This window comes from Calidris pugnax, unplaced genomic scaffold (genome assembly GCF_001431845.1).
Source record: "Calidris pugnax isolate Ruff unplaced genomic scaffold, ASM143184v1 scaffold56, whole genome shotgun sequence".
In the NCBI taxonomy this organism is placed as follows: domain Eukaryota; kingdom Metazoa; phylum Chordata; class Aves; order Charadriiformes; family Scolopacidae; genus Calidris; species Calidris pugnax.
In genome coordinates, this window is record NW_015090839.1 from 18,074,832 (window position 1) to 18,087,225 (window position 12,394).

The following is a 12,394-nucleotide window of genomic DNA, read 5'->3' on the forward strand; positions in this document are numbered from 1 at the left end:
CGGGGCTGCCCGGCGGCCCCGCCCGCCGGCTCACGCCATGGTGCGGGCACCCCCCCGGCCCTGAGGAGAGGCGAAGCGGGGGGGGGACGGCGGCGGCGGCGCGGTTGCTAAGGTAATGGGAGTGGGGTGCAGGCGGGGCTGGGGCAGGGGCTGTTCCCAGTCCCCTTATCTCCCGCTTTATCCCCGTTTGCGTGGCGGGGAGCTGCCCCCGCAGCCTCCGGTCCCGCCGCGGGAGGGGCTGCCCGAGCGGCCCTGAGTGGGGGGAGTTTGCTCTGAGTTGGTAGCGGCAGGCAGGTGCAGGGCGGTGCGTGTGTTTTATATACATATATATATATATGTTTGTGTGTCCTTATATACGCCCCGCTGTGCCGCTTCCCGGGCCGTGCCGCCCCCCTGTCCCCCGAGCGCCGTTCCCCTCCCGCGGGGGCCCGGGTCGCGGAGCGGGGCTGCCTTTTCCCCTCGGCGCTCGGCCGGGCTCCGGGGGAGGCGGTGTCCCAGCAGGTACAAGGGCTGTGCCCCCGGAGCCGGGGCTCGGTGTGTGTGGGGGTCTGAAACCCCGGAGTTTTTGGGGGGGGGAGGCCTCGGAGAGGGACGGGGGGAGCGAGCGGTGGGGTAGGGCTGGAAGGGGGGAGCTGGTGCCCCGCGGGAAAACTTGGAAACTGTTTGGCTTGGGTAGTGTATGGCAATCATAGACTTTCATCCACCGACAAAGCGCGTTTGCACGAAGACGATCGCTGTGTGAGAGTAAAGCTGCCAGGCACTCTCCTCCCAGAGCCTTAATCTCCTGTGACACTAAAAGCATCTCCGTAGTCACTAGCTGTGACGACGTAGAGGAATAGGTTGCAGGGCTAGCGAGGAGCTTCAAGTATTTTTTTTATTTATTTATTTTTTTAATCCTGGGGAAGATGCAGATTTTTGTGTAGCACGGTGCAGACATCCATCCTAACAGTCAGGGCTTCTGCTCCAAGGAGCAGACGACGCCTGTGGCTCTGATCTTGTCGTCCTGTCTGCACCGGTGCTGGTCTCGCTGCTGGACGCAGCCCTCGCTGGGACTGTCTGGGTAAGTCGGGGTTTGCTTCAGCTGGCCCGCGAGGGGCTTGCCAGAACGGCATCCCCATCGTAGCCTACCTGCTGCAGAGCAGCCTGGCACTTCCCAACGCTTCCCTGAAATTAAAGATTATAGATATGCGTGATTGCTCTCGATTGTTTATTGTTTGCTGACTGTCAGTGTGTAGGGATCGGAGACCAGGAAAATCTGCTTTTGAGAAACAAAGCCATACTGTAAAACTCACCTTTCTGTTGGCATATTACGCTGTGTATTCCGTGGCTTCCCACCCCAAAGAAAGCTGTGTTTCATTTGTGTGTTTCTGTGGGAAGTGCTTTGAGAGCTGTGAGCGTGAAAAGCGCTCTGTAAAGGTATAGTGTTATTTGTAATTGCTTGTTGAAGAACATAGCAAAAGAGGTTTACTGTAGTTAAAAGCTTTGGGATTTAAGGCATTTGATATAACCGTAAATATTCTCCAAGGTTGATTTGGGTTTACTTTGAAGTGGAAGGTTGTGTATATTTGCTATCAGCCATTTCTTTATGTTTTTTTTTTTTTAATTGAATGCCAGATATATTCTAATATTGCAGATCAGAAGAACTAGCAATTGTTTGCTGTGTAGTTATGATCCATAATACTTTTTTACCAGCTGACTGGGAACACTTTCACTATACTTTCTTGTAAATCTGCTTTAAAAAGAGGTCAGGTGTTGAAGAGCAGTTACTGACTTCAGGGCATACGGTTACAAGTACAGAATAATAGTGTTTATTGCTTGAATATGTGTGTGTGTGTTAAATGCTGAAGATACTGTTTAGACTCAGCCAATATTGACTTTATTTTTAGATGAGCTGTTCCTTTTTCTAACGACCTGACTAATAGAATAATTAATGGCAAACATTCCTTTTTCTTTCCTAACAGGCTACAAGTGTAGTGGAGTAGCCTTTATTTTGTCACCCTTATTTTTTCCATTTTGAACTATAGTAGTCATCAGAAGCAGATAAAAAAAATAGTTATTTGCTGCACATCTCATACTGAGCTTTATCAGTAATAGATGTTTAAAGACTGATGTTCACCTATCTGATTTTTTTTTTCTGGTTTCTTCTTACTACCCTTCCCTTCTAAGAAAAGGCATAATAGGAATCTGCATATAGTCATTGTTGACAGTGCCTGCCTTAGTTTCTCTCTGATGGTTCCTGTGAGGCAGGTATTGCAGACACCTGTTTTAATCAATGGCACCTGAGGATAAGAGGAAAAGGTGTGCCCTCTTAAAGGAGCAATTATCTCCTTGCTAACCCCTTAGAAGGTGTTTCAGTCTCTACCATGTAACTCTGGTGGAAGCTGCTGGTACGGCAGAGGTGAGCAGAGCACTGCTCGTTCAAGGCAGTAACTCTGTGCTGGTTCATGTTCCTGAGGCAGCTGGAGGGAAGCTGAGTGTATGGAGTGGAAATGCTAGGATCTGCCACTGTCCCTTCGAGCAGCCAGGACAAGGGAGGAAAGGAGAGGAAAGTCCTGTCCCAGCAGACTGCAGCAAACTAGCAGATGGCAGGGGAAGAAAAGGAGCTGCTGTATGTGGAGACAAAATAGCTGCAGTGTGTCATCCTAACACGGTACGTGAGGACGCTGTGTTAGTCTGTGGTGAAACTTTGGAATCTTGAAGCGCCGTGGGTCAGGCTTCCTAATGAAAATAAAAGGGTAGTGTGGTGTGATTGGTTTTTTTGCTGTCCTGGATTAACAGTATGAGTCTCTAGCTTTTCAAGAATGAGGGATAGCTAACCCAGAGGCTCTAGCCGGAGATACCTCTGATACCTAAATCAAACCCGGCAGTTGTAAAGTGGCAGAGCGAGGGTGAGCTGCTCTTCCATGCCCAGTGTTACAGGAGTGCAGTTTTGCCCTTACTACCAGTTATTCCGTTGTATTTGCTCATCACCTGGAGCTTCAGTCACGTTTCTTCAAGTGCACCTCGGCTCTCTAGAGGAGAGATTGTATGAACAAACAGGTCCACTTCCCTGAGCAGCGCTGGATTGTTTCAGGGTAGAAATATTGCTTCTACTTGTCACAATTGAAATGTTCCTGGACAAGTCAGCCGCTTGGTTCCTGTGGAGTTACACGTCTGACTTCCTCGGGCTACAAAATTTCCTCTCTGCATCTTTGAGCGCTTATGCATAGTTGAACATCTGTCTTCATATTCTGAACTAAATTATTATGCTCCTACTTCTCTAATTTTTTTTTCCTTGCCAATTTCTGCTTCTGCTCTTCATCTTTTATGTGTAGTGACTGTGGAAGCAGTGCTCACGTTATGTCCTTGAGGTGGTGGATTTATGGAGATTTAGAGGTAGCTAGAATGCACACAGTCTCAAGTACTTTGAAAAATTTGGCGTATGTTTATAGCCCTTGAAAAGGTTAATAATAGATGTATCATGGAGACTTCTAAAATGTGTTTGGTTACAATTTTCCTTTAATAATGTAGTGACTTTTAAAGTTTTTAAAGGATGATATGAGTGAATCCATAGTTTTTTCTTAATCTATGTAAATTTCACCATGAAAAGACTTTCCCATGATTTCAGTTCTTGTTTCAAGCTGGAGTAATAGGGTATTGTGGTGCCTGGGGAATGAGCTAATTTCTGCTGTAGTGCTCTGTTTATGAAGAGGAGCTAATTTGTATTTTCCTCATTGGTTGTCAAGCTCTAGAAAGACGGTGGAGTCAAGAGAGACTGCTGCTACCCACTTGTGTTACATCAGATCTCTTACTATTTTTTAACATTTCTGTAGCTGGTGGCAAAGAATGCGGAAAGAGAGAAAGAGAGAGAGATTAAAATTTCAGTAAACCATAGGGTTCTGACATTTTGACGTCCCAGGAGCTCTGCTTTGTCATGCTGGAAACAGCTATCTGCTCCTGGGCTCACCAGCAGCAGAGTAAGGCACGGGCACTGCACTTTGCCTACATGCAGATGGTGGGGACCATGAGGTAGTTGGGCAGTGAAGAGGAATTAGTGCTGTATTTTTGCCAGGAATCTTCAATTGCACATTACAATCATCATCCCAGTGGAAAGGGACAATATTTCATCTTTCCACTGTGCTTCTAGAACCTGGCATCAGCGGTGAAAGGTTCACAGGGTAGTTAAAAGCTCCTCAGATTGATTACCACAGACCTGCTGTGCTATGGGGGTGCGTGTTGAGCAAATGATAACTAATGGTTGGAAAGTCAGGGCTTATATGTTCAATTTATTGCTCTGTCATCCATTATGTGAATGTGGGAAGTCACCTAATTTCATTGTGATTTAGTTTATCACTTTGTAGAAGAAAATAATATTTGCCTCTGTCACAGATGAGCAATTAGCTTTAGATTATGCCTTCACTAGCGTAACGGCAGTCTGGCATCGACACATATTACCTCAATTAAAGGAACTGTCTTTATAGAAGTGTTATAGTATAACAGCAGTAGTAGTAAAGTATATTAGTATTTATAATGCACGTAGCATGTATTGGTACTTACAGCAGCCCAGTTGTGGCATTGTGGAGTTCAGGGTAGATGACCCACTGCACTGGGGTTTGTAGACTCTGCTGAACTGTGTGTGGGTGTGTGAACTTGAGCTAGCTAATTCAGGAGTGGCTTAGATCCTTTTTACGTGGCAATTACCCAGATGATTTGGATGTAATTTGCATCTGAAAAGGCTGTGTGGTGATAAACAGCAGGTCAGTGAAATCATAGTATATTGCATCATGTCCTTGAAGTACATGGGATGCGAGCAGTTGTGTTCGTTTGGACCAGGACTATTGTGTGGTGCCACATCTTCAAAAGCACCTGTGCTTTTGGGTAGCAAATATCTCATTTTATTTGATTGCAGGGTACTTGCAAGTTTCCATCCTCTTCAGAATGGACAACCAGCAAGAACTCTCAGCACTTTGGGGTGTTTTAAATGAGATTGTGTGGTTGCTGATCAATGCAGGCGTGACTCGGCTGTTGTATCAGCTTGCATTAGGCTACTTGAAGGGAGCTTTATTTTAGCAAGCTGCCTTTGGAACAGGGAGTTTAGGTGGAGTAATTCTGAATTTGGAATCTAACAAGTACTGGGGCCTATTTTATTTTTTTTATTTTAATGTTTTGATTTTCTTGTCAGCCTGTATTGGAGCATCCATTAGTTTGTGCTGCTTCTCATTTTGTTTTCTCTTTGAATCAATTTGTTTTCAGTTGTTTTCAACTTATTGGTTACAGTGTAAAATAGAAAATGCAGTCCGCGGCCTGGAAGTAGCTTACTATAGTTACAATTAACACTTTCTGTGGTGCATATAGTATAAGGCACTTTCAGAGATGGTGTATTTGATGGACCAACTTCATGGACAAGATGCTCTTAGCACACCTTAACTGATCCAAGGAAGATGATTTTTCAGAGAAGGATTTATATCGGAGAAGGGATTAGAAGTCTACCCTGAAGCTCTGTATTACCAGTGCAGTTACTCGTTTTCCCCAGGGAATGATTCTGGCCAAGAAGTTGGCTTTGTTGCAGAACAACAACATACAGCTTCGGCTCTCTCCTTTGCAGCTGCTCCTTGCAGACTGATAGCGCTTTATAAATACTGCAGTAGTGTGGGATCACCAGTTCAGATGACGTTCAAAGTTGGGCTATGTCTATCTCTTTGCATTTCTAAATTCATATAGCACTGACACTTGTTTCAGTTAAATATTCAGCGTATTTGCTGTTACGTTCTCTGTAGCTATCCTTGGTAACAGCATGTTGGCTCAGAGCCGTTCCAAGGGCTCTTGCACTCACAGCAGTATTTTTTTATTGGAAGGTAGATGGATTACAGGTGGATACTGCATTTTGTTCTGAATTCTTTGGAGGAAGGATGGAGGTATTGAGGCAGTTTCTTCCTGGGTATAACGTAATTCTGGTCCATTAAAAGTACATTTGATATGCAAGTGCCCACTTCAGCAACTGATTTCATAAAGGGAAAAATTTGCCTTGTTAACAGGCAATTCATGTGTCAATATTTGCTACCACCCATCCCTGCTCCATTTTTCTATTTGCTTGACTTGCTCACCTTGTTTATCTATCTGTCAAATAATATATTAAAAACTCTGAAACTGGGAAAGGTCTTCAAGTCAGTGATGCTTCCCGTACCCCTTGGGTGAACAGACCAGAAAACAGGCAGTGTGTATGTCTCTATTTAAAATAAAAAAGAGAATGCCTCTAATTAGGCGTCAGGGAACTTGGGACCTAGTCAGTGTCAGATGCCAAGAAAGTTACTTTATCTTGGCTTCCACCCCTATGTTTCCTGGATGTAACAACCAGTTGCAGACAGTATTTCCAGCATTCTAAAATAGCTACAAATACCTGCAGACTTAGAAATATATAGAGTCAAAATGGGGTTTGGGAGAGGGGAGGAAAATAATCATCTTCCATGGTTTATCAAGAAGCAGCCTGATCATGTGCTAGGTGACTGAGATAAGTCACCTGTGGCTAACAACTGGAACTGTCTGTCCTCAGTGTCATCTGTTACACAGTTATGTGGCAGAGTGAATACTACCACACTTGTCACAGATGGAGAGAAAATTGCTCAAGACCACAGAGAGCACCCTTTTGTGGAGGTGGTGCAAGGCCTTGGCGATCCCTGGTTAGCAATGTTCTGCTCAGACTGCCACACTGTGAATATTTACTCATTTTATTAAAGGAAATACATAATTGGGAACAGCGAGTGATGGGAGAGGAGTATGTACAGAAACCAGCTGCTCACATTATATTACACAGCAGGCTGAATTTAAACTTGTAGACTGTGTCTATCTGCAGGAAACCAAGTGGCTTAGATTGCCTTATGTGAGAGCTAGTTCTGTCTAAGAGATTTCTGTGTCCATAGTGCACGTCCTTGGCCAGAAGGGTCTCTTCTGGCCACCAGATGGTATCGTTGTGGCCTGAAGATACAGTGACCATCATGTATGTTTTTTCCAAGTACAGCGTTTTAAAAATGTGAGATTGTCCTGCAGCCCATCAGAAGGATGAAGTTATACATGGCATGACTCGGGACATGGTGGGGAGGTGTGTGGAGTTGCACAGTGTGCACAGTGCTGGAGGAGTGGGTAAGAAGTAGGAAGCCAAACCCTGTGTGAGGTCGTCCATGCTGACTCTTGGGAGCAAGTGGTGATGAGCGAGAACTGTGTTCCCAGACTTCTGTGCACTTACTGGTTTGGAGCTCTATGAAAGAGAACCTGGGAGCAAACCAGCAGTTAAGCAGTGCCGGTGATCAGGAGCCTGGAACATGCTCCCTGCCCTAATACTGTGGGGAAATGTAGACATACCTGTAAGATGTTTTGAGGCAATTTTTTCACAGGAAGCACTTAGATATATGGAAGGAGACTGCACCTTTAGGAAATGTCTGTAAGAGTAGCAGAAATTGGAAATCCTGGTCTTCATCAGGATTCCAGTTTCCTTAAAGGTGAAAAAAAAAGGCAATGTCCCAGAATTGGGTCCTTTCTTCCTGCTCTGGCAGGGTGAGGCCAAAGAGTCTCTGCTGTTTCCATGCCCAGATGCATGCCCATCTTTCGTCCTGCTGGTTGAGAGCAAGAAGCATTGAGCTCCAGAACTTCAGCTTGAGGCTTCCTATGAGCGCCTACCTCAGCAAGAGAAGGAATAGAGTCCTCTAGAATCCATGAATTCTCCCAGTATAAACAAAACTGCTTTCTCATAAACAAAGAGGAATTTGTTTGGCAAAAAATAGGACATTAAGTGCAGTTGCTGGAAGTGTTTATACTGTGTTCCTTAAAAAAAAAGGCAACAGATTCAATATTGTTGATAGTACTGCAGTGCTCAGCACTTGCAAGGAAGGGCAGAAGGTCTGGGATGATCTTCCACTGGGAAAGTATTTTCAGAGTAACTTTGGTTACAATTTGAGTCCAAATCAGTCATTGGAAGGATTTTTAGATGCTTTGGGAGCTGTATTTCACTGATGGAAGCAGACTCCCTTCGCTGCCTCTCCACGCAGTGGAGTAGCACTGTGGTATCCAGAATGGTGCAAGACCCTTCAGTCTATCACTACTAACTGTGATTCCCAGCCCATTTCACTAGCCTTTACGTCCTCCTCAACATGTTTCAGGAGGGGAACGTGCCTGCAGAGTCTTGTCCTGCTGAGCACACTGGTCAGCAGTGCCGTCTAATACCAGAGTCTCCCCTTCCTCGCCAATAAAGATACTGGAGGAGATGGTGCAGTTTTGATCTCAGCTCCAGTCTTCCCAGCTTTTGTCTGATTGAGATGGATGTTGTATCAGTTCCTGTTTGGCAAGTTGTTTCACTAGTCATAGGGGTTTACTTCTGAAGGAAGGGTAGAGGTGAATTGTGCCGTGCTCTGACTGAACTACAGCAGTTGAAAGCAGACAGCATCGCCCAGGTTGGACCTGGGCATCCTCTGGTTGATGTATTTGGGTGTCCTCTAGTATCCACACCTTGTTTGGCATGCCCAAGTCCTAGTTTAATGAAGTAATAGTTAACTGGGAGAGGAACATGGAGCTACAAGTTTTGTTCTTTCCAGTGCAATTCTAGAGAGACTTTTGTAATGGATGTGAAATACCAACTTAATGGGGACTAATTGAATTCAGATTGACTGATTATTTTTTTCTCCCTGTCTCTTCCCTCCTGTCACCTTTATAACGTGATCTATTAGGTCTGAAAATTCTAGCAAACCAGGTAGGGATTTTTGCTATTAGGTGATTATCGGTTCAGCAAGGCTGTGATTATGTGATTTTTTTCGGGCATGTGGAAGTCTAGATGTGTTTCACTAATTAGAAATTAACTAGGTATTAATGACATGAAATTAACACACAACCGTAGAGTAAAATACAAAGTTCCAAATATCTCCTGGTTTGATATTAGCACTACGTGTGAATGATAAGCTGCCCTTGAAATACATAGCACAAAGGTAACTTCCACTTCTTGTCGCCATAAAATTGTACTGCAGCTGAGTGATGGTGATGGACATTTACATGGGGATTCGTGTGGTAGATTCTGTTTTCCAGGATTAAATTTATGCATATTATAACAAACTATTTCATTTTATCTCGGATGTGCAAGAAATGTTTTGCACTACCAATTTTGCTTATGAAGTCAACAAGTTATTTATTAAAATGCAGGATTAAAGTCCAAATATAACCTTGTGTTGAGGTTGTTAAATGCTGGTGATGTTTTGAAGAAATAGCTTGTTTTGCAGGATTTATTCTAACTTCGTACTTCTGTCTTTCTGTCTGTCTTTCTCTATTATCTATAAAACCCAGCGTCTATAAGGACTCCTTGGTGGGGTAATTTCTGTGAAGCGCATGGGTGTTTGTGCTGTAAGAGGTTTCTTATGGTGGTCTTGCTTACAAGAAGTCTTTTCTTACAGTACTTAAGGGATTTTAGAACATTAATGGGAAGCTCTCAATTTACTGCTTAGCTGTTCTCACTGAGTTTATACGTAGGTCTAGATTAAATACTAACAGTGTTTATGCACGAAAATGTAAAGGTTGTTGTCTTTGAAATTTTATTATTGAACTCCTGTATCAGAAACTCTGAAGAGGCGAGCTGTGGAAAAAAATGGTTTTTTTGCTTTTTGGGGCATTTTAGAGATTGGTTATTCCAGTTTAAGGGAGTTCAGTATGGGAACTGTAATGTATATCGGAGCTTTTGAACTTTGTAGCATGTGGAAGCCATATCTCTGGTTTTTGGGAGAGTTTGAGGAGCATGATCAGATAAGAGAGAGATAAAACTCTTACCATGATTCAGGGCATTTTGTCAACGGCTGTCTTAGTCCAGTGTGATTATGCTTCTCAGGAAAAAACAGAACTGTTCTGGAACAAAGAATAAAATTTTTTAAAAAGGAAAAATCAGCAAGAGCCAAACGCACCCTCTCTTTTTAGCTTATTTATGGGAGTATTTTTTTAAAAGGCTTCATAAGTCATCTTATCCCTAAACAAGAAGTTGAAGACTGTGGGTTTGCTCCTTGTGTGTGGCAGAGTGAGAGGATGGTTAGCACAAATGGTTTTCAGTTTTTATCGCTTGGTGCTGAGGAATCTGGACTACTGCAAGCATGGCTATTGTCAGAAAACAGCTGTGGGAAAACAGTGTCTTTTGAACCTGGCAGTTGGAATTCAGAGACTGTTTATTTTTTGAAGATACACATTTGGATTTAGATTGATGATGTGTGGATGCAGGCTGGTATGAGTTGGCCACTGGCAATATAGTAAACTGCCTGTAGGAATGAGGAGCTGATAGTAGTCTTCAGGCAGTAGCTGGTGAGGCTCTTAACTGGAGGCTGTGCATGAGTACTTTTAACTTTTTAAAAAAAAATAAATAAGATGTTTGTTTTCATCCTTCTCAGCCCTGTGTAGCTGAAAAGTCTGTGTAAGACCGAGCTGGATTCTCTTCTGCTTGTTGTATGGCAAGCATGTGCTTAGAGAAGGGTTCAGAGGGCAGATTCTGGTTTTTAATCTACGTAGTGACATAGGGTTGACTTTCTGCTTGCGTCTGGAGTAGACAGGGCAGGCAGCGAGGAAAAAATTGCGTAGAAAGAATAGATCCCTTGAAAAATAAATTAGACCTGTGCTTCTTTCAAACCAGGCTACGGGGTTTTGTTGGTTTGTTTTTTAACAGAGAACTATGCAAGTCAGATGTGGACTTTCACATGCCATTATATTAATTAAAGGGTCGCAAATGCAGCACGTTAACATAGTATTAGGGTAGAAATAAAACATGTAGTTTGAACATGAGTGGTCTCATTTTTGTTCACAGCAGGTAGTGTCCAGCAGGCAGCGTCTACCACTGGAGCCCTGGCTCTGGGCTCTCTCCTCTTCTCCCTGGTGGTCTGTGCCCAGGCAGAGATGGAGCGAGCAGTGCTCTCTTGGGGCTCTGCCAGTGGTTCTCCTTGGTCAGAGGTATTGCTGCTGCGTGGCCGGCAGTTCGTCTGCATTTGTGGGGGGTGAAATCAGAGCCACAATCCTCAGGCTGATGAGAATTTCACTGAATTTCACTGAATTTCTAGAGTTGGAAGGGACCATAGAGATCATCTAGTCCAACTCCCCTGCTGAAGCAGGATTGCCTAGAGCTAGAGCATGTTACTCAGGACTGCATCCAGGCGGGTTTTGAAAATCTCCAAAGAAGGGGACTCCACAACCTCCCTGGGCAGCCTGTTCCAGGGTTCCGTCACCCTCACCGTGAAGAAGTTTCTCCTCATATTTGAGTGGAACCTCTTATGTTCCAACTTGTGCCCGTTGCCCCTCGTCCTCTCGGTGGGAACCACTGAAAAGAGTCTGGCTCCCTCCTCCTTCAACCCTCCCTTGAGATACTTGTAGGCGTTGATAAGGTCTCCCCTCAGCCTTCTCTTCTCCAGACTAAAGAGTCCCAGCTCTCTCAGTCTCTCCTCATAAGGGAGATGCTCCAATCCTTGAATCATCTTTGTAGCCCTACGCTGGACTCTTTCTAGTAGTTCCCTGTCCCTCTTGAACTGGGGAGCCCAGAACTGGACACAGTACTCCAGTTGTGGCCTCACCAGTGCAGAGTAGAGGGGGAGAATGACTTCCCTTGACCTGCTGGCTACACTCTTCCCTATACAACCCAAGATACCATTGGCCTTCCTGGCCGCAAGAGCACACTGTTTACTCATTGCCATTTTACTGTCCACCAGGACCCCTAGATCTTTCTCTTCAGTAGTTGCCTCTAGCGGGTCCACCCCTAACCTGTATTGGTGCCTGACATTCTTCTTCCCCAGGTGCAGGACCCTACACTTTTCCCTGTTGAACCTCATGAGGTTCTTCTTTGCCCAGCCCTCCAGCCTGTCCAAGTCTCGCTGGATGGCAGCACAGCCCTCCGGGGTGTCAGCCACTCCTCCCAGTTTGGTATCATCAGCAAACTTGCTGAGGATACACTCTGTCCCCTCGTCCAGGTCACTGATGAATATATTAAACAGCACGGGTCCAAGTATTGACCCCTGGGGGACTCCACTGGTTACAGGCTTCCAACTTGAACCTGCTCCATTAATAATTACCCTTTGGGTCCTGTCACACAGGATTGCCCTATTTGTGAACTGGTCTGAAACCAGGCTTTAGCATGGCAGGCCTGCAGGGAAGCCATCCTGCATCACCGGGTGCTGAGCTCTGCTCAACTCCCAGGTGTTAATGGAGTGATGGGACCCATGGGGACCCAGCATTTCCATGCTTTCACCTTGAAGAGCCAAGAGCATACCTGTGTTGTATTATCGTCTGTAGTTGTTTTCTCCTCTAGAATAAGAATACCACCTAAGAGAGGTTTTTGTGTTTTTTAAGAAAGCAGTCTAAAAGAAAGAGAAGAAACTTGGGTGATGGCCGTGACAATTCTGCAATGGCTCTGGGGGACTCC

The 12,394-nt window shown here is 44.7% G+C and overlaps 1 protein-coding gene across 5 annotated transcripts in view; it reads left to right on the plus strand.

The window, feature by feature from the left end:
- Positions 1 to 12,394, plus strand: part of RGS6 (regulator of G-protein signaling 6) — a 275,931-nt gene that overhangs the window by 443 nt on the left and 263,094 nt on the right. For 3 of the 5 annotated variants that reach the window (XM_014941848.1, XM_014941851.1, XM_014941852.1), the window contains exon 1: positions 1 to 112. The exons of 1 other annotated variant lie outside the window; for it this stretch is intronic. The gene's annotated coding sequence lies outside the window, so the exon portion shown is untranslated. Of the gene's footprint in view, positions 113 to 879; positions 1,061 to 12,394 lie in introns of those variants that run through there. One more of the 5 variants, XM_014941849.1, reaches the window with a different exon arrangement.